Here is a 20,403-nt window from a genome sequence, read left to right as displayed (position 1 = left end):
AGTCTAAAAATTGAAGTTTTTTACATGAGATCAAATATATGTAGTATATTAAAAAAAAATATGTGATATCCAGAGTTTTCATCTTCCAGAGTTAAAGTTTTTTCTAGGAGCGTGGGATGCTCGTCCAGGACTATTGTGGTCTGGAATCAAAACTGCTTCAGGTATCTTATCAACAAGCTCGGATGTAGAAGCAAACTTTCTTGAATAAACTATAATCTTAATTTTCTTAATACCTTTTTCATTTTGAAGGTTTGATTCCATCTTTCAAAGTCTCTTTAGGAATGATATTTGCAGGTTTTAACATTTAGCTATGACCTTGTTCAAAACCAGATCAAGAAAAAAATCACATTTCTCACTAGAAGATAAAACCTGCACTTGAACTTTGGTTAGGATTAACAATACTTGGTTACTCCACTAACCTTGGTACTCTGCATCAACGTTTTGATGTGTATCATTCACATACTCCACTTATCATCTGAGTAAAAAACAACCAAACACAATATATGTCCCCTGTATTAGGAACAATATCGAACTTTCTTAGTGAATCGGAGAGTTTCTACCTAAAGCTAAGGATTATATACCTCAAGAATGAAAGGGAAACTTCCTCTATGATAGGAAACAAACCCAGATTGAATACTCATCATAAATTTTGAAGTATTATAGACCTTGGTTGGGCATCCACTCATACATCGAGATGAGAGGATGAGGGAAATGGATTCCAGCAAAAGTCATTGACATCTATCATTCCACGGATGATGTCCTAACAATCAACGGCATTTTTTTCCCAAGATTAGAAAGCATTCAAAGTGCCATCATATCTTTGAATCATAGGATGAGAATAACTCTTATTCACATGAGCATAAATACTTTGGACTAAATAAGTTGCAACCCAAGTATAAAAAAATATTTAGGAAATAAATGTGAAATCGATCAAAGGTCCGGGCTTGATTGGTGGTTCGACATCAATGTAAGTCCTTTATAAATGTTTGCTAATATGGAAGGAACTAGGTTGTAAGTGTACCCACTTATCATCTTAGAAGACACTTTAAAAGTTGTAACTTTTATACATTCGTCCAACGATAAAGTTGCAGGGAGAGATAAGCCGCTATCTCTAATCTCTCTTCTTCTTCTTCCATAGACAAAGATATTGATAAATAGCTCTATTGACTTCGATCCTTATAAGAAATATCTCTCGACTTGTCTTCAACCAGGGCCCTTCGGATTCCTTTAATACTCTTTGATGATGCCTCTTGAATGGATTTATATTCATAGCACTCTTATAATTTTTGTTTTGTCAAGATTATGGGTACAACAATTCTTGTGAAACCAAAAATTAATCTAATCTTCAAGACTAATGTAATCAAATTCAGTAAACATTAAAGAGGTACAGACAAGACTTGAAAAGTTGATCCGTTAACTCTGAAAGGCTTGGGAATACTTCTTCATAGTGATGACCTATGACTAAAAGTCCATTTATCTTACGCATATCACAAAAAGAAAAGCCAAGTTCACCACTGGTGGTCACAAAAGTGTTGGTCTCTGGACACCAAACCTCACAAAGAGCTATATAGATAGAGTTTAGATGACAATAATCTTTTATAGTATAGCTGACTACAGAAGCTAACTCGAGATGATTTCTCTTGAGTGGGAGTTTTTGGACACAAAAAGACCATTCCCAAAACTTTGGAAGAAAAGAAATATGTCCGCGATTGGCAAGTGCATTTCGCCATTATATTTCTTTATTGTCAATCCTCTCACAAATTATCCTTGGGATGCACTTCATGCTTTGGAAATGACGAGGGGGAAGACACAAAAATGGAAGATGACTGATAGAGTGGTTAGACTTGGTAGCATCTAAATTCTCATGACGTTAAATAAGAGGACAGGAGAAGGATCCACTATTAACTTATGAATGCTAAGTTTAAATTCACCTCATATGCAAGGCTGTGCATGGTACCTCATATCAGTATCTTTGAAACAAAAGTAACTTTTGTCTTGATTTTTAAACTCAAAGATTTCGTGTATTTCATAATACAGTCAATTATTAAAGCGTGTTCCAACCATTACTACAAAAAAAGAGAGAAAATTAGCACAAAAAAAAATTAAAATTAATGGACAGTAAATCTTTTAAATTCCCTTGTTGTCTAAAATTACGAACCTCCCAAATATGTAAATGGCCTTCATACGTGTCTTGGACAGTCGAAGGAATCAGTCTAGGTCCTCAACACAAAGTGCCTCGGACGGTCGAAAGAGTTGGTCCTCGGTCGAAAGAATCGGTCTTTGGTCTTCAACGCAAAGTTTCTTGGGTGATCGAAGGAGCTGGTCCTTGGTCCTCAACATAAAGTACCTTGGGTGATCGAAGGAGCTGGTCCTTGGTCCTCAACATAAAGTACCTTGGAGGATGGAAGGAGATGGTCCTTGCTCCTTAGCACAAAGTACCTTGGATGGTCGAAAGAGTTGGTCCTCGGTCCTCAACACAAAATGCCTTAAACGATCGAAGGAGACGATACTTGGTCTTAAACACAAAGTGCCTTAGATGGTAAAAGTGACGGTCTTTGTCATCGGTGTGCACGAGAAGATTTACAATTTTGAGTCTATGCATAAGCAAATATTTTCTAGAACTCGAAAAATAAATTCAATATGAAAATTTAATCTCTACACAAAGAAAATCTCGAATCTCAAAATTCTTGACTTGCGTCAAAAAATGAATTCCTGAAAAAAAATGAAGAATGTTAGTTTTGATTTTATTAAAATAACCATTCTAAAAAAATAATAAATAATAATAATAACGAAGATTAACCAAAAAATGACAATTTAAAAAAAAAAGAGAAAGAAACGAAACGAAAAAAGGGAAAAAAGAAAAGAAGGAAAAGAAAAAAAAAAACAAATTGTTTGCTTTGGTTTCTGCACGCAAAAACCAAAAAAGACTGGTTTCCATCTATGTGGAAGCCATTAAAAAAAATTCCTACCTTTGCTTGTAAATTTATTCTACTTATTTCTAAATCTCATAATTTATTCATATAAATAGGCGGATACCTGGTTTCACTTAAGTCCAACTTACCATCAAGGATAGAAAGCCTATTCAAAATCAAATTAGTTATGGATTATACAAAAAAATAAAGAAATTAATAATCGAACAACATTCAAGTTAAAAAAAAAAAAACACCCTTGTTCTCAAATGTAAAGGATAAGGATTTTATTCTAAATTGAATTCATAGTTTATTCTCAAATATTCCATCTGTTTCAATTTACTAATGGAAGTTTGAGTTCAAATCAAATTCTAAATTCAATTTTAAAAAAAGTTGAAAATCCAAATTTATTAAATTATTTGTAAATAAATAAATCTTGAAGGGACATTGGTAGACATAAAAAAATTAAGTAAAATAATGGATTGAGTCGATCTAAATAATTAGCCTAATTAAATTTATTAAATTAAAATCTACTAAGGCCTACAAAAAATTCAAAGGCCCATCCTATTTTTTTTTTTTCAAAATCCAAAATTATGCAGTTATTCTTTTTAATTAAAGATAATTGGATGGTTACAAAATTGGTCACTAATTTTTCCTATAATTAGGATAGATGTTCATAAAATTTCACAAGGTGAAAGTGCAAAGGAAAAATCACGAAGTACCGAAAAAATTTCAAACCCAGACGAAAAGAGGAAACTCTCAAACCTAATTTCGGCAAGCACCAAGAAGATCAATTTTTTTCTTCAAATCAAACAAGTCCAAGAAGATAAGTTTCGAAATGCAAATCCATGCCCTCAAATTCAAGTGTCGAACAGATCAAATTCTCTACAAATCTCAAAATACAAGATTCAAGCTATGTGGCCCCTCGTCCTCTCGTCTTCAAACATTCAGATCATTAATTAGTTGAGTTTGCAATTATGAGAAGATTAATATCCACTTGCATTTCTCAAAAATACAATTTGTAACGATTTCTGTATTTTAATTCACGAAATTCATCGTAGAATAGCAGCAATGGCTTTCCTGCTTTTGGTTTCAAGAGAGGGTAGACCTGTCCTAAATACTGCTTTAGGCCTTGGAAAGTCTTTTCACACTCCTTGTTCCACTGGAATCTTTTTCCTTCCTTAAGAACTTTGAATAATAGAAGACATTTACCGGTAGCCTTCGAAACAAATCGGCTCATTGCTGTTTATCAACCCATGGGTCTTTGCACCTCTTTTTGTTTTGCTTGGGGACCTCATCTCCATCAAGGGTTTAATCTTTTCAAGGTTAGCCTCTATACATCTTTGGTTGACCATATAGCCTAGGAACTTTCCAAGTGCATTTGAGAAGATTTAGTCTCATTCTATATCTTCTTAATATTCCAAAAGCCGCGTCGAGGTACTTTAAATAGTCCACAGTTTTGAGGCTCTTTACCAGCATGTCATCCACATAAACTTCCATGGTTTTCCCAATGAATTTAGCAAACATTTTGTTGACAAGTCTCTAATAGGTGGCTTCAGGCCAAAGGGCATCACCTTGTAGCAGTAAATGCTTTTATCTATAATGACTTAGGTGTCTTATTCATCTAAGGTCCAAATAAGTATCCATAATGCTCAATAACTCGTGCGCTACAAGAATTCACAAGTTGATCTATTTTTGGAAGTGGAAAGCTGCCCTTAGGGCAAGACAGACAGACTTGGATGATAAGTAGATTTGACCAAAAATCCCGAGCTACAAGTTTTTTTTTCCTTATATAACAGTATTTGATCTCTTGTTATACATATACAACTCGTGCAGAATTGACTTTATACCATCCTAGATATTTTCAAATTTGTTTAAAAGAAAATTGTAAGGATTTGCTAAATTAAAGTTATCTTTCTTTATATTAGACTTATAACAGATTTAGGATTTCTTTTGGCATATCTTTCATGATAAGATTGGAATTCTAATAATCTATGATATCTTTTGGCATATCTTTTATGATAAGATTAGACTGTCAAAAATCTAGAATATCTTTTATGATAATTGTATATATTTTATGATAGATTTACTTTGTTATTATAGATTATTAAGATAATAGTTTATTCCTATCTTTGGTAATTATTTTACCTATTAGTAAAATTCACTGGTCTATTTGAATTTCCTCAAGCAAATGGTATCACGAACAAGTATAAAGTGATCAATAAAGTATCGCTGTCACAAGGACCATGTGCTTAATTTAGGATCAATTAATTTCAACCTTAATCGAATAACAAATTTTGTTTTATGATTTTATGCCAATTAATTAATTAATTAAGCTGCTAGATCCCTTATTTCCCAGAAGTTGTAACTCAATTGGTTAGAGCACTGCTCTGCCAAGGTGGAAGTTGCGGTTCTAATGGAATAGAGGAGAAGTAAGGTTAAACAATCGAAGACATCAACTAAGGAAAGATTATTCCCTTCGACAGAAGAAGAGAAAAGGCTTTCTTTTGCTTTCCTGGCCTAATTTCATTCTCTTGGCATGGATCACCTACCAAGAAGGAATCAATCTTCCTTCTTACTGAAAAATTCTTCTTCTCCCTATTGAGCAAATTTACGAACGTTTTAATAAAATTATTTAAGATGATTATTAAGATTTCGAATCCCCCTTATTAATCATTTTTAATGCAAATCAATATTATGACAATATGTGTACATTCTTGTTGATCAATGTTCCTAAATTAATTAAAAGCATCACTCGATGTCAATTAAATATATCCCCTCATGTGACCTTCCTATATCTTTATGAAAGATGTGAACAAGAAAACATGCATTAAAAACGCTAGAATATCCATAAAAGTACACAAAGTATAGTGGTATATCTATATTCCCTATAGGAATTTTCAATATTTGTTATAATTGCTATATATATTTTATCATTTCTCTCCAAATCAATAAAATTCACAATTCATTTCAATTAGTGGTCAATTAATTGAAAAGCATTAAACACAATAACAAGTATTCAAGAATTCACAAATATTGGACGTCAAAATATTTAATTTATGTTAAAAACTTCATAATAAGAGTTCATCTATATCTTAGTAATTAGAATTAGAATTAAAATTCTAGTCTAGCATAGCAAAATTACAATAAATTATATTTAAGTGGAAAGACATAATCCGGTTTCTTTATAAATTGAGAAGGTGAGGATGAATCTTGTGATCCGGGATCTATTCAATAGTTTATTGATGAATCTCTACTTGCTTCTTCTCTTCTTTATCAAAAAAACTGAGTTTGAATCCTCACTTAATTGAATTCTTGCAAGATTCCTTCAATTCTCTCACAAAACTATGAATTTTGTCTCATTTGATGATAATAATTGATGAATACTGGAGAATAATATGTATATGAGAGGTGTCTCTAATATATTTTTTGCTGATAGGTATTTGTAGGAGTCGAAAATTGGTTAAAAATCACGTCCAAGTGGTTTTTAAAAGAGTTACAATCAAATAAGAAAAGTTACATTCTCACACACATGTTTATGTCTCTACACGGTCATAGATATTTTTGTCATAACTTTTCTCCCGATATCCGTTTGAAATGAATCAAAGTGAGTTGGAAAGCTAACTCAAAGGGTTACAAATTTTTGAAAATTAAATATTTCCAATTCAAATGTTTATTATGCCAAAAATCTCAACCTTCAACTAAAAAACTAGAATATAACTTATGCGATTGGAAATTTGATTTGTATAATATTTTGATCATATTCCATCATTTTTGACTTCTAATATGTAATGTCCAAAAATCTTTTTCATTATTTTATTTTTTTATAAAAATTGCTTGAGGTGTTACCAACATCTTCTTTGTCTAATTTAAGCAAAAATATCGCTTCCATTAAATGTTGAAAAAGCATAAAAATAGCTAATAAACAATGTGCTCAAAATTCAATATGAAGATGTTCTTCAAATAAAAGTTTGACAATTACCTTTCTAGATAATTTATTTGGCAATCCCATAAGTATCACTAAATCAATCATCCACGCGTCCAAAGGATCCGTTCTCGTTTAAAAAGTATTGTAAAAGTGAGTATTTTAAAAACACTCAGTAAGAATACATACATATTCTTATTCACATGATACATATATAACAAACATAACACACGAACATTTCTTAGATTTAGAGCTCAAGGAGTTTCTTAACAATCCCCATATCTCGTACGATTTAACATCTTTGACCTAACGGTCCATCTCCAAAGATTTAACATAGAGTTCGACTCAAAGGCTTCATAGCATTTTATGCCAAAAATTATACAAACATTAAGGAATAAGAATTTGCCACTTACCATGATGTATTCTTGCCTCTATGATATAAAAAAATTCTGAAATGATTTGTGAAATAAACTGCTACTCTTTTTCAAAAGTATGAACGGGTTTAGACGTGAAATGCCAATGTTTTAGGTGGGTAAAGAAAAGTTTCTCTCATATGTATCTATATAGAAATTTAATAGACTAATTAAATTTCAAGTTAATAATGAGGGAGGTTTCAAATCACTCATGGCCGGTTGAGTGAGTTACAAATGCTAATTGAATGAATTTTTTATAAAATAATGAATGAATTGGTATTTCAAATTCCAAGACAATTGACGTTTCAATTTATCATTTTATATTATATATATAATAATTATTATTATATTAACAAAATATAGAAATTAGAATACTTTTCTTTCTATTAAAATAACTCGAATATGACTAGTTCAAAATTATTTTTTCTATTTTATTGGCTAAATGATCAATATTAAGTTTATATCCATATGAAAAATAGTAAAAAAAATTCGAGGTGTTACATCCCTTCCCTCTTAAAGTACTTTCGTCCTCGAAATTATCTTATTTAATTGAAAAGTTTTTGATACGTGACTTTTAATTTCTCTTTTTTCTAATGATTTGATGAGTTCTAGCCACATTTGTCACATAAATGTTCAATTGTGCTTTATCTTTATTAGTCAACTTGTACATTATGCTCTTGTAAAATGATTAATCATCATATCTTCATGTATATTAAACAATATAATAACTTGCATAATATATTTCATTTTAAACATCATAATCATTTCGTGAAATCAAGCTTAAATGATTCATAAATCATGTTTAAAAGTAAGCTTAACCATAACATTTCATTCATACCTTGGGTTAATCATATGGTAGTAGATTGACGAGTGCTAAATGCCATGAATCTCATTTTAAACACTTGTTTAATGAAAATTATATACAACAAAAATATAAACAAGTAAACATGTACCCATTATAAATAGAATTCGTTTACTTAACAAGTTGACAAGTTACATCGAACCCAATAGAGTAAAATCATTTCATTTATTTTAGAAATTAATTATATATATAATTTTTTTTTCATTCAAATAAATATTTTCCAAGTGTACATGTTAAAGGACACTTCAATCATGAGATATTTTTGAGTCATTCAGTACTAGTAAGACTCACCTAGAGCAACATGCAGAGAAGACCATTTTTTTTTTTTTAAACACAAACAATTAAATTTGGTTGAGAGAAACTTGCCAGATGGAGAAGTCATGCCCATGCACAATCAAGGTGCAGCAAAACAAGGGCGGGCAGAAATTAAATTCTCTTATACTACAAACATATCTCCTAAATGGTAAATAATCCCATCCACATATTTAAAACCTTTGTCTCTACATATTGTACAACAAATACGTGTTAACAAAATAACACAACTAAAATACCAACTTCATTTCATTTGCTACATTTTCACTTTTTAACGGACAAAACAAAAATATTTTTTTTTCCTGCAGACTACTAAGTCTTCAAAATAAATTAGTATTCTAAGAAAAATTTATACATGTAAATCACACTTAAACATGATGAAAAAATATATATATATTTTTAAAAAAACTATGAGTCTATAGAATCAACTAACTCGTACTCTGATACCATTTTGTAATGCCTCGAGATCTTTTTCATCTTCATTATTTTATTCTTTTATAAAAATAGACTCGAGGTTTCACCAACATCTTATTTGTCTAATTTAAGCAGGAATATCCCTTTCATTAAATGTTGAAAATGCATAAAAATAGCTATTAAAAAATATGCACAAAATTCAATATGAAGATATTCTTAAATACAAGTTTGACAATTATCTTTTCTAAAAAATTTATTTGGCGATCCCATAAACATTACTCGATCAATCTTCCATGAGTACAAACGACCTATTCTCATTTGAAAAGTATTGTAAGAGTGAGTATTTTGAAAAAAAAATCAGTATGAATACGTACACATTCTTATTCAAATAATATAAATATAAAACTGACATAAAATACCAACATTTCTTAGATTTAGAGTTCAAGGAATTTATTAAGAATCCCCATATCCCGTAGGATTTAACATCTTTAACCAAACAATCCATTCCATAGGATTTAACATTTTTAACCTAATGGTCCATCCCGAAAGATTTAACATAGAGTTCGACCCGAAAATCTCATAGCATTTTATGCCAAAAATTATACAAATATCAAGGAATAAGAATTTACCACTTGTCACGATGTATTCTTACACAATGATATAAAAAAATTTCTGAAATGTTTTGTGAAATAAACTGATATGAATGGGTTTAGACGTGAAATGCTATATATATATATATATATTTTTTTTTTTTTTTTTTTTTTTGTCTGTTTTGTAGAAGAGATTTAATTAGCAATTTCATCATCAAACTTTGGACTTTGTCATTTTTCGTCTTTTTTCACTTCTTTCTTTCAGTTCCACTTCTAGTCAACACGTTTTATCTAATAAATGAAATATAAAATAAATTAGGTTATAATTGTTCAAGCAAACTGTTAAATATCTATATTTTTGGGTCGAAATAAGTGTATAAAATACACTTGTCATTCATCAAGAGAAGAATTAAGCTTTGAGAAAATAATTTACGTTCGTGACCTTGCTTGCGATATTCTACAGGATCCATGCAAGTGCAAATGGAATTCATACTTTATTGAATGGCTAATAGCAATCAATTCAACATATGGTAGTTTATGAATTGGATTGGCGGATGGTAAGTGTACGAGATGACTCATTTGTTTGAATCAGTATATAATTTGGGACTAAGCACAAAAGAAAACAATCTTGGAACCTGAACAAGTGCTTAAAAGAAATTGATAAAATAAAATAAAATAAAAATTGGCCACATGATTTTTTTCTCCTTTTTAGAAAAAATAATTATTGAATTAAAGTTGTTGTACTAATAATATTTTATAAAATTAAAGGAGCAAGAGGAAAATAAAAAGAGTCGAAACTCAAGTGTGTCGTTTTATTATAACAATGGGTCCATATTTATAGGGTTCAAAAGCAGAATTACAATATGAATAGAATGAATTCTTTTATAGTAGATAGAACTCATCTAAAAATCTTATAAGAGTAAATAGACATGAATAATTATTTCTTTCAAATAATATATATCTAACAAAGTATGTGACTTACACATATAATTTTTTGAAAACTAAGAGTTAAATACTCAATTAAGATAAATAAATTAAATAAACAGTAAAAAGAAAAATAAACAGAAACAGTAAAAAGAAAATGAACAGAAAAACGAAAGGAAACGAAAATAATAGCAAACTCCACCTCCATCATCAATGGTGGATCCAAGATTCACTACTAAAAAACAACTTTTCACCTACGGAAAATTCCCAATGGATTGCATCTGTTGGTGATTAGAAATGGATTATTCATTGGTAAAAGTAATTCACTTTTAGCTACGATAATTATCAACGAATTTTCCGTTGGTAAAGATGATATCTCTTTACCAACCGATATTCCGTACCTAATGTAATCATTTAATATTTGGATCTTCCTTCAACGGATATTCGTAGGTGATGTACCTAATTTGCATCCGTTGGTAATTAGAAACAGATTATCCGTTGGTAAAAGTAATTCACTTTTAGCTACAGTAATCAACAACGAATTTTTCGTTGGTAAAGATGATATCTCTTTACCAACGGATATTCCGTGCCTAATATAACCATTTAAAATTTTGATCTTTTACCTACGAATATTCCGTTGGTAATTAAAAACAAATTATCCGTTAGTAAAAATGATATCTCTTTACCAACGGATATTCCGTACATAATATAACCGTTTAACATTTTGATATTTCAACAACGGATATTCCGTTGGTAATGAGAAATGGATTATTCGTTGGTAAAAATAATTCACTTATCCCACATCGGAAGTTTACAACAATATCTTTGTAGTTGCATTCTATATATTTGTAGTCCAATAAGGAGTTAAACAATATTTTGTCCTTTCAATTCAGTTAACTAAAAATAAAAAAATATTATAATTATTAAATAAATAATAATAATAATAATAATAATAATAATAATAATAATAATAAATAAATAAATAAATAACTTTTTTACCATATGATTATTTACAATATTGATTTTTACCAATTGTAATAGTAGACATTTACCAACGGAAAGTCAGTTGGTATTGATTAAGACTTTTACCAACGAAAATTCCGTTGGTAAAAGATTCACACTTTACCAACGAAAAATTCGTTGATAAAATGTTTACTCTTTACCTACGGCATGATCTGTTGGTAACTATCAGCGACCCTCAAATTACCAACAGATTTGTGGTTGCAAATATTCTGTTAGTGAAGATTATTAACAACGGATATTGAGACTTTAGGAACGGAAAGTTCGTGCCTGAAACTTTGTTTTTTAGTAGTGATTGTTAGTGAGTTAGGGCGGTTGTTAACCATTGATCGTCAACAGCTTCAATAGCAAGATCCTTTATTAATATTTGTATTAAATAATTATATACATATGAAAATATAAGTCAATACAAATCCAAAATAATAAGAAAAATACATTATACAACCTCACTTCGTAACTGTAAGTCAAACACTTTGAATGAAAAATAGAAATAAATTACAGATTAAAAGTAAATTAAAATTAATTATAATTCAATACCTATTATCATTAATCATAAATTGACAAATTTCTCAATTTTCATAAACTATAAACCATCAAAACTAACATAATAAATCACCAACAAATTATCAATATATATATAAAATATCAAAATGACTAAAATAAAAAATAATAATAATAATAATAAGATAAGAGAGGCTTACAATCAATGGCGGAGCTCACTGTCATTGTATCACTAAAGGTCACAATCGGGATTGCAGATTGGTTCACGGATTTTACCCTGTGAGCATTGAGATAGATCGATTTAGTCCTCTAATTCGAGGCTAATTTTACCCTGTAAATATCACTGAGTGGGGTAGGGCTGTGGGAGTCGAGAGGCAGATACAACCTATGACAATATGAGAGGCCTGAGCTATTGCTGTTACCCAACTCAAACTCAACTAAGAATACTTCAATTTTCTGATCGCCTTTAATCACAAAATCAATGAAGTCGGAGGTTTGCATGTAAATTCTGTTTTCTTTTAACGCCACAAATTTGTTTGGCTTCTTCATGATTAATTACTCAATTTCTACAGGTTCTTTAGTTATTAGTTCCTCGAGTTTAATGATGAAGAGATCTTCAATACGCATGTTACTTGGCTCATGCAGGATTATTTTATCTTCAATCCTTTTATATTTTTGCTGATGATATCTCCCACAATAAAATCATCACCATCATTATCTTCTTCATTTGGATCATCAAAAATAGTTATCATCACTTCCTTTGGAGTTGCTGATAAAAAGTAATTTATAGTATAATGACATGCACCACAACATTCACAAGTCGGTCTAATCCCCTCATAATTAATAAATTCGATATTTAATCCCTTCGACAAACCAAAACTCCTGAGTTTGTAAGTGAGCCCAAACTTTTCAAATGTCAAATTTAACTCCTGAAACTTATAATTTTTTATCTAATGCTTCATTAATACTTCTAATTGATCTCTTACAATCCGGTTAATCTTCAGTTGCTTCAAATAAACTCCAATTAAGCTCCAAATAGCCTATTTTCATATAAATTGTATCTAAGCTGGGATTTTTCTCACAATTAACATGAGTTACACAAATTAACTAGATATTCGTTCAATTTACTTCTAAATAAATAAGAATAGAAGCCTGAATAAGGGCATAAAATGTACCTAACGTTTATAAAAGTATGGAAGAGGAAAATCATTTTTTATAAAGTACATCATCTCCGAGTAAGAACTATGTAGCTCTTCTTCTGAGTTTGTAGGCCTCATTCTTATTTTCAGGCAAAGCCTGATCTTTAAGAAAGGCTATTTTTGGTTGCATTCAAGATGGAGTGCCTTTAATTCACATTACTTCTCCTCTTTTCGAGATGGAGGATCTGGCGGGGTGCTAAATTAGGACTACCTTGCGTAGTTTGAGATCCTTGTTGCTAGCTAATTATGACAGAGAATTAGTATGGACATTTTCAATGCATGGAATCTATGCCACTAATTTTTTAAAAGATGGGAGAAAATCCATAACCCGTTTATGGTATGCTACCATGCTCTTATCCTTTGTAGTGAAATTGCCTTGACTTAGCTTATCACCAACTATGAGTCATTACTGATGAATAGCATTTTTTACTTGCATCTCTTTGGTTAATATGAAGTCAACTAGAAGTGCTTTATATTATGCTACAGTGTTGGAGGCTTTAAATTCGAACCTTACTTCACAATTAAGCCTGTGGCCTTTAGAATTAACTAAGACCACTCCAACCCTAGAGTATATCTCCTTGGAGTAGCCATCGATGAAAATGCTCCTAGTGGGAGATTTACTAGTTCCATTACCACCTCTATTTTAGGGGCGTTAGTGAATTCTACAATGAAATCTGCAAAGGTTGGCCCTTTGATGGAGGCCCTCAATTTTTAAATGATGTCAAATTCACTTAGCTCTACAACCCATTTCATCAACATTCCCGAAGTGTCCGACTTTTGAAGCACCTACTTTAGTGGGAAGTTTGTTAAAAACGTATATATTGTAAGCCTGAAAATATGGCCTCAGCTTTCTCTATGCAATGATAAGGGAGATGACTAGTTTTTCCATATCTGGGTAGCAAATCTCTACTGATAGGATGAGACCATGCTTACATAATAGATAGGCAATTTAAGATTGCCTTATTCTCTTATAAGGACAAAATTTATGGTATCTATAGATACAACAAAGTAAAGCAGTAACTACCATCTAGCCTTTTGTTTTGAGTGGTTAGATTATATCCTAATTGTTTTTTCTGTCCTTGGAAAGCCTCTCAATACTCCTCATTCTATTAGGACTTCATCTCTCTTTTAAGGACCTTGATGAAGAGAACACATTTGTTGGTGGCTTAAAGACAAACCAACTCAAGGCTATAACCCATCTTGTGAGGATTTGCATTTCTTTTTTTTAGAGACCTCATCTCAATCTAAGCTTTAATCGTTTTAGGATTAGCCTCCATTCCTCTTTTGTTGACCATATAGCTTAGGAATTTTTCAGAGGTGACACCAAACTCGGACCAAAGGAATTTCAATATCATTCTGGACCTCCTTAATATTTAGTAAGTTGCATCTAGATACTTTTCATGATCTATGTTCCTGAAGCTTTTTACAAGCATATCATCCAGGTAGACCTACATGGTTTTGCCAATGAGATTGATAAACATCATGTTGACAAGCATTTGGTAGGTAGCTCCAGCCTTCTTCCGGCCAAAGAGTAGAAGAGCATCACCTTATAGTAATATAAACCTCTATCAGTAATGAAAGATGTGTTCTCTTCATCCCCAGGGTACATTAGGATATGATTATAGCCTGAATGGGTGTCCATGAAGCTCAATAACTCTTATCTTATAGTGGAATCCACAATCAATATATCCTTGGGAGTGGAAAGCTATCATTTGAACAAACTTGATTGAGGATAGAGAACTCTATGTAAACCATCCACTTGCCATTGTGATTTTTTACTAGGACTGGATTGGAGATCCAATTTGGATATGTAGATTTTCTAATGAAGCCATTGGTTATAAGCTTTTCTACTTCTTACTTCAAGGGCTCATGTCTTTTAGAGTTGAAGGCTCTCCTCTTTTACTTATGTTGGGGCAAATTTTGAGATGGATAATCAAAATGTATTGTTAGCAAATAAGATTTTAGATAGTTCATCAAAACGTCTTCTTAGTAGATATTGCAAGTGAGCACATGATTCTACAAGATAAAAAGTGCTTCTTGAAATTAACATTAGCCAAAAATAATGTTAAATACGGTATCGAAAACATTGAATATCATTAAAGGATCTTAAAAAGCTAGTATTATCTTTCCACAAAATACAAAATTATATATTAATGATGCATTTTATTCTAGCAAATTCAGAATGAATTTTCTTAGTATTAAAGATATTCGCTGCAATGGATATTATGTTGAAATGAAGTAAGAAACTAATGTTGTATATTTTTAAATAACTTCTTTTGTATCTTTTTAAAAATCAGATAAAAGAAAACTTATTTTAGCACTCTCATAAGACACATATTATACATTCATAAGATGATTGAATCTAACATTATCACGAACTCAAAGTTCATTGACCAAAAAGTTTTATCATTTGACATGATCGGTTAAATCATTTCTAATCAATAATAATGTAAATAATATCTAGAAATATCCATTGAAAAATTAGAAGATTTTTCACTATAATGAATTCTCTCATGCTATTTGTTCTCTAGGTATGTAGGCCACTAGACCTTTGCTAGCTAATGAATTTCATGTATTTCTGAAAATTAATTATAGTGGTATATGGGGTCCCACATATCATTTATTAGATGATTGTATGATGTTTAGAATACACATTTGCAATTACTTGTTCAAATTTTAAATTATGAGCATAATTTTTAGATTATACTATCAAGATGACGTGTCTTGTCAATACTAATGAATCTACATTCCAATCTTAATAACTATTAGTTGGAATGTTGATAGATGGTTTAACATTTATTTTTCGTTAACTGCCTTCAACAAATTTCTAAACCATTACTATTAAGACCAAAATGTCATTCCTGCCTCGAGAATGCTACTAGCATCATGTCAACGTCAGAGTTTCTCCGGCTATCTTTGACTAATGGTTAGAGCTTAATATTTCCATCTAATGATTTTCAATAAATATAATATATGTACAATCGCTCCACCACATTGTACTAAGACGAACATTAAAGAATGCTGAGAATACATGTTTATTTTGAACTCTTATGAAATATCTTAAGCTCTAACGGGTGATATATTACAATGCAGTTTATTGATTGTCAATTTGATTAAAAAGTTTTCTCGGTATTGGGGAAAAAATTAAGAAGCTGAAATATAATGAACATATGCGTCATTATATTATCTAAATCATCGCAAAAGACAAATCGAATCAGAAGTTTAAGACATTTCATTTAGATGCGTTTACGGGCCAAAGAGATTGACAATATTTCACATATCAATTTTAAATGCTCTAATTTGAATTGACATCCTGGAAGGACAATCCATTAACATTATACTTTATAAATCAATTACGCACGGTAAGCGTGATGACATTTAATTCCAAGACAAAATTCTTTGAAAAAAAGAATCAAATAGTATAGATAGTCCCATTAAGAGGTGTATACTTTTGAAGTGAATATAGTACAATTTAAAAAAATCAAGAAAAGGTTCTATTAATTGAAATATTGACATTTAGATATATCTATAAGTTATGTCATTGTGGAAAAGAAATAGAATCGTAAAGAAAAAGTTATCGACAACACTTTTGTATGTAATTTGCTGCTTAATATTATAAATAGCGATAATGGGGAAAAAATTATCGAAACATATTGATCAAAGAAATGATAGGCCAAATAAAAGAATGGAGTCCTAGCAAATAAAGAAACTTAAAATTTCCGAACCTACAGTCCGAACACCTAAAGGTGCATATTTATGTAAAAATGAAATAAGAAAAATGAAGTAGACTCTCAACAAATTGAATTTTACGAAGACTTGTATAAAAAGATAAATTATTTTATGATGAATGTAATACAAGTCTATATCATGTTATATTGACAATAAATAAAATTTGATATTGGGTATGATAATATTGTTATAGTCACTCATCGGCATGACTACTAATATTATCATTGAAAGATTTAATATGATTGAAGTATATAATTCAAGTGACATTATCATGAGAGGAAGTAAATATGTGTTGTACTCTTTTTTCTTAACCAAGGTTTTGTCCATTGAATTTATGAGTCAACTCTTGTACCGCACTTGAAAGAACAATGTATTATTTTTTTCTTCATTAGTATTTTTCCACATAGGATTTTTCATGGTAAGGTTTTAATAAACCATATTCCTTATATAATGAATGTCTATGATGTACAAGAAATTTACCATCAAAATAATACTCATATATGTTACAAATTGTGTATAAGACTCCCAAAGAGAATAACAAAATCTATTTCTTTATCGAACCATCATGTTATAACAGTCAACAAAAGTAGTGTTCGGTCGAATTCTTCCATTGTATTCAACTTACCCTTCTCGAGTTCTCATTGAACCTATTTAATTAGTTCAATTCCATATCTCTATGAAAATTAAATTTAACTAAACGAGATATCAGTTCTAAGAATTTTTATAGAACCGCAGCAATTAATATAGATACTTCTACTCGTTATATTAATTTACCGAATTTTAATATGTGGTCTAAATAAGAATTTGCATTTCTACGTAATTATTGTTCACGAAATCATTGAATAATTGGCCAGAATATTCAAAGAATTAAAAACATAATTAAAATTTACACATAAAATATAAAAGAACAAGAATCTCAAATAAAAGAAATAAAGTTCCCAAATAGATTACATTGTTTGGCCTAAAATTAAATTTAATTACGCATATTAATGAGAGACAAACAAGAAATTATCATGGAATTCACATCTGATTAATTGACGGAACACAAATAATTTGAGAAGTAAATCAGCTTTTTTCCTCATGTTACCGTCTTTCCCTTTGCCCTGTATGCATGTAAACTAGCCAGCAGCTTCTTTTCGCAATTCTCCTAGCAGTGATGTTTTTCTCAATTTCTATGAGAGTATATATAAATAAAAAGATAGCCACAATTTTATTCAAAGAAAAACTCCAAGATGCTCGATTTCCTGTGTCTTTCTCTCGATCCTAGGCAGCCCCTAAATATTTGTGAAATATAGAATATGGCTCCTCAAAGTGTGTACAAAAAATATGATATTGGCTGCCCCTCTCTTCTGCGTGTCTCTGAAAATTGCAACCTCAATTTTGTAGGAAATATATCAAATTGGCTGCCTCTCTCTCCGCCCGGTTTATATATATATATATGACCTAGCAGCCACAATTTTGATTCTAAAAGGGACTCTAATTTTTCTCCAGCCTCCTGTGTGAATGTGTATATATATAACAAATCTACAGCCACCAAATTTGACTTCAATTCAAAACCTTAAATGCAATATTACCCCTCAAGTCCTCAATTTTTCAATATAATAAATTTCAGCCCTTGAGTCCTTTCATTCTTACAACTTATATATTCTTTGATTCAATTCAAGTCCTTCATTTTTCAAAATATGAAATTTGATCTCCAAATTCTTCAATCTTCGATTCATGGGTCGGATCAACTATTGAATTGTTACAACTTGGTCCCAAACTTTTGCGTTTCGCTCATTTTCTGGGTTTTTCTTTCGTTTCTTCCACTTTCTGATACCAATATTAACTTCTACCTATTCACCATCAATTGCAACAATTTAGACCTTAATTTATCAGAGAAAAATTAAATATTATCATTTTAAAGTTTCGAATAAATGTATAAAATACATTTATCATTTATTATAAATTATTATTCTATTATAGCAAAATATACTATATGAGCACACAACCCAACATTAAAAAGCTAATACAAATGCACCATTCAATGGCAAATATAGGGAGGAACTATAAAGTCATCAGATAATTTGCCAAACGACGGTTACTTAATTGACTTGTCACCGTCCTCAAACAACAACTCGTTGGAATATAACTATGAGTTTGTAACACTACGAGACCTCTTGTTGGATTCTAATTTTCGAGGTGGAGGAATTCGAGTTGTGAATTCACTTAGAACAAGCATTGACCACTGCTACATTACACGTTTCACCTCCAATGGCATCCTAGTCCAAGGTGGTCATAAAACTTGTATCAGAAACTCCTTTCTTGGCCAACACATTACTGCTGGTGGTGACACCATGGAAAGATATTTTTTGGGCACTGCAGTAAATCTAATAGGAAATGATAATGCAGTTACTGATGTGTCAATATTTTTAGCTGAAATTGGAATTATGATTTCAGGCGAAGCCAACATAGTATCTGGGGTACATTGTTACAATAAGGCCACTGGTTATGGCTGTACTGGGATTTATTTAAAAGTGCCATTTGGCTTAACACAGACGCGAATTGTGAATTCTTACCTAGACTACACTGGTATTGTTGTTGAAGATCCCGTCCAAGTACACATTTCTAGTAGCTTTTTTCTTGGAGATGCGTATATACTTCTTAAATCCGTAAAGGGTGTTGCATATGGAGTAAAGGACCTTGCTACAGCAACATAAGGCTTTACATGCGGCTTGATAGATTGCACACAGCACAGCAATTGTGAGAGGAGGTTAGTGCTTCGATCATGGATTTTCTATCACCTCAGCAAAATGCTAGAGTAAACATTGTGGATAACATGTTTTTGGGTTCTAATAAGGGTATTGATAACGTACAACTGGATCGAGAAAATGAGGATTTTACAAAGATTGATCAAGTGGTGATTGATAGGAATAATGTGAAGGGGATGAATCTTAAGGGCACAGTTGCAAGGCGAAGCGTGCAAGGAAATGGAATCTCATGGCTAGTAGACTGGAATTCAGTGCTCTTGTTTTTGAATCTTATTAAGCAACCACATTAAACATTCATAACAAATGGAGATTCCTTCCCTAAACACGCACTGAGACACGTGTCCAATAATCAAGTGTTGATTGTGTGAGACATGCCAGTTGAAGCAACTATTTATATAACAGGGGATCAAGGAAGTTCTCTCGTAGCCAAGTAACTTTATTTATTTATTTATTCTATAGTGCAGATGTCAATTTTATTTAACATGAGTGAACCATGTTAATAGACCATAGAGAAAAAGATAAGATAATATAGAGAAGTTAATATACTTGTATGTATGTTTTATTAAAAATCAAAATCCTATATTTATGGGGAAAAATTATTGTTGCAATGAATACAATAATCATAATAACTAAGGTTACAGAAGTATAATGGTCATGCACAAATATTACTTTATTTACAATACTTTCCATTAAATAAATATTTAGACAATAATCGTCTCATTGAAAACCTATTTGGCAAAAATTAGACGGACAAAAATACAAAACAAATGAAAAAAAAAAGAGTACAAATACTTTAGAGTAATAAAATATTTACTTGTTAAAACCTTGTTAAGAAAGGGAAAAGAGTAGCTACTT

General features: G+C 30.8%; 1 pseudogene; it reads left to right on the top strand.

Moving 5' to 3' along the window:
• The window catches only part of LOC111412727, a 32,107-nt pseudogene extending 12,191 nt beyond the window's left edge, over nucleotides 1-19,916 (top strand).
• Nucleotides 19,917-20,403: the final 487 nt, after the last annotated feature.

The sequence above is a fragment of the Olea europaea genome, chromosome 16 (genome assembly GCF_002742605.1).
Source record: "Olea europaea var. sylvestris chromosome 16, O_europaea_v1, whole genome shotgun sequence".
Taxonomy (NCBI): Eukaryota; Viridiplantae; Streptophyta; class Magnoliopsida; order Lamiales; family Oleaceae; genus Olea; species Olea europaea.
The sequence above is the reverse complement of the archived record's forward strand: the minus strand, read 5'-3'. Positions and strand labels throughout refer to the sequence as shown.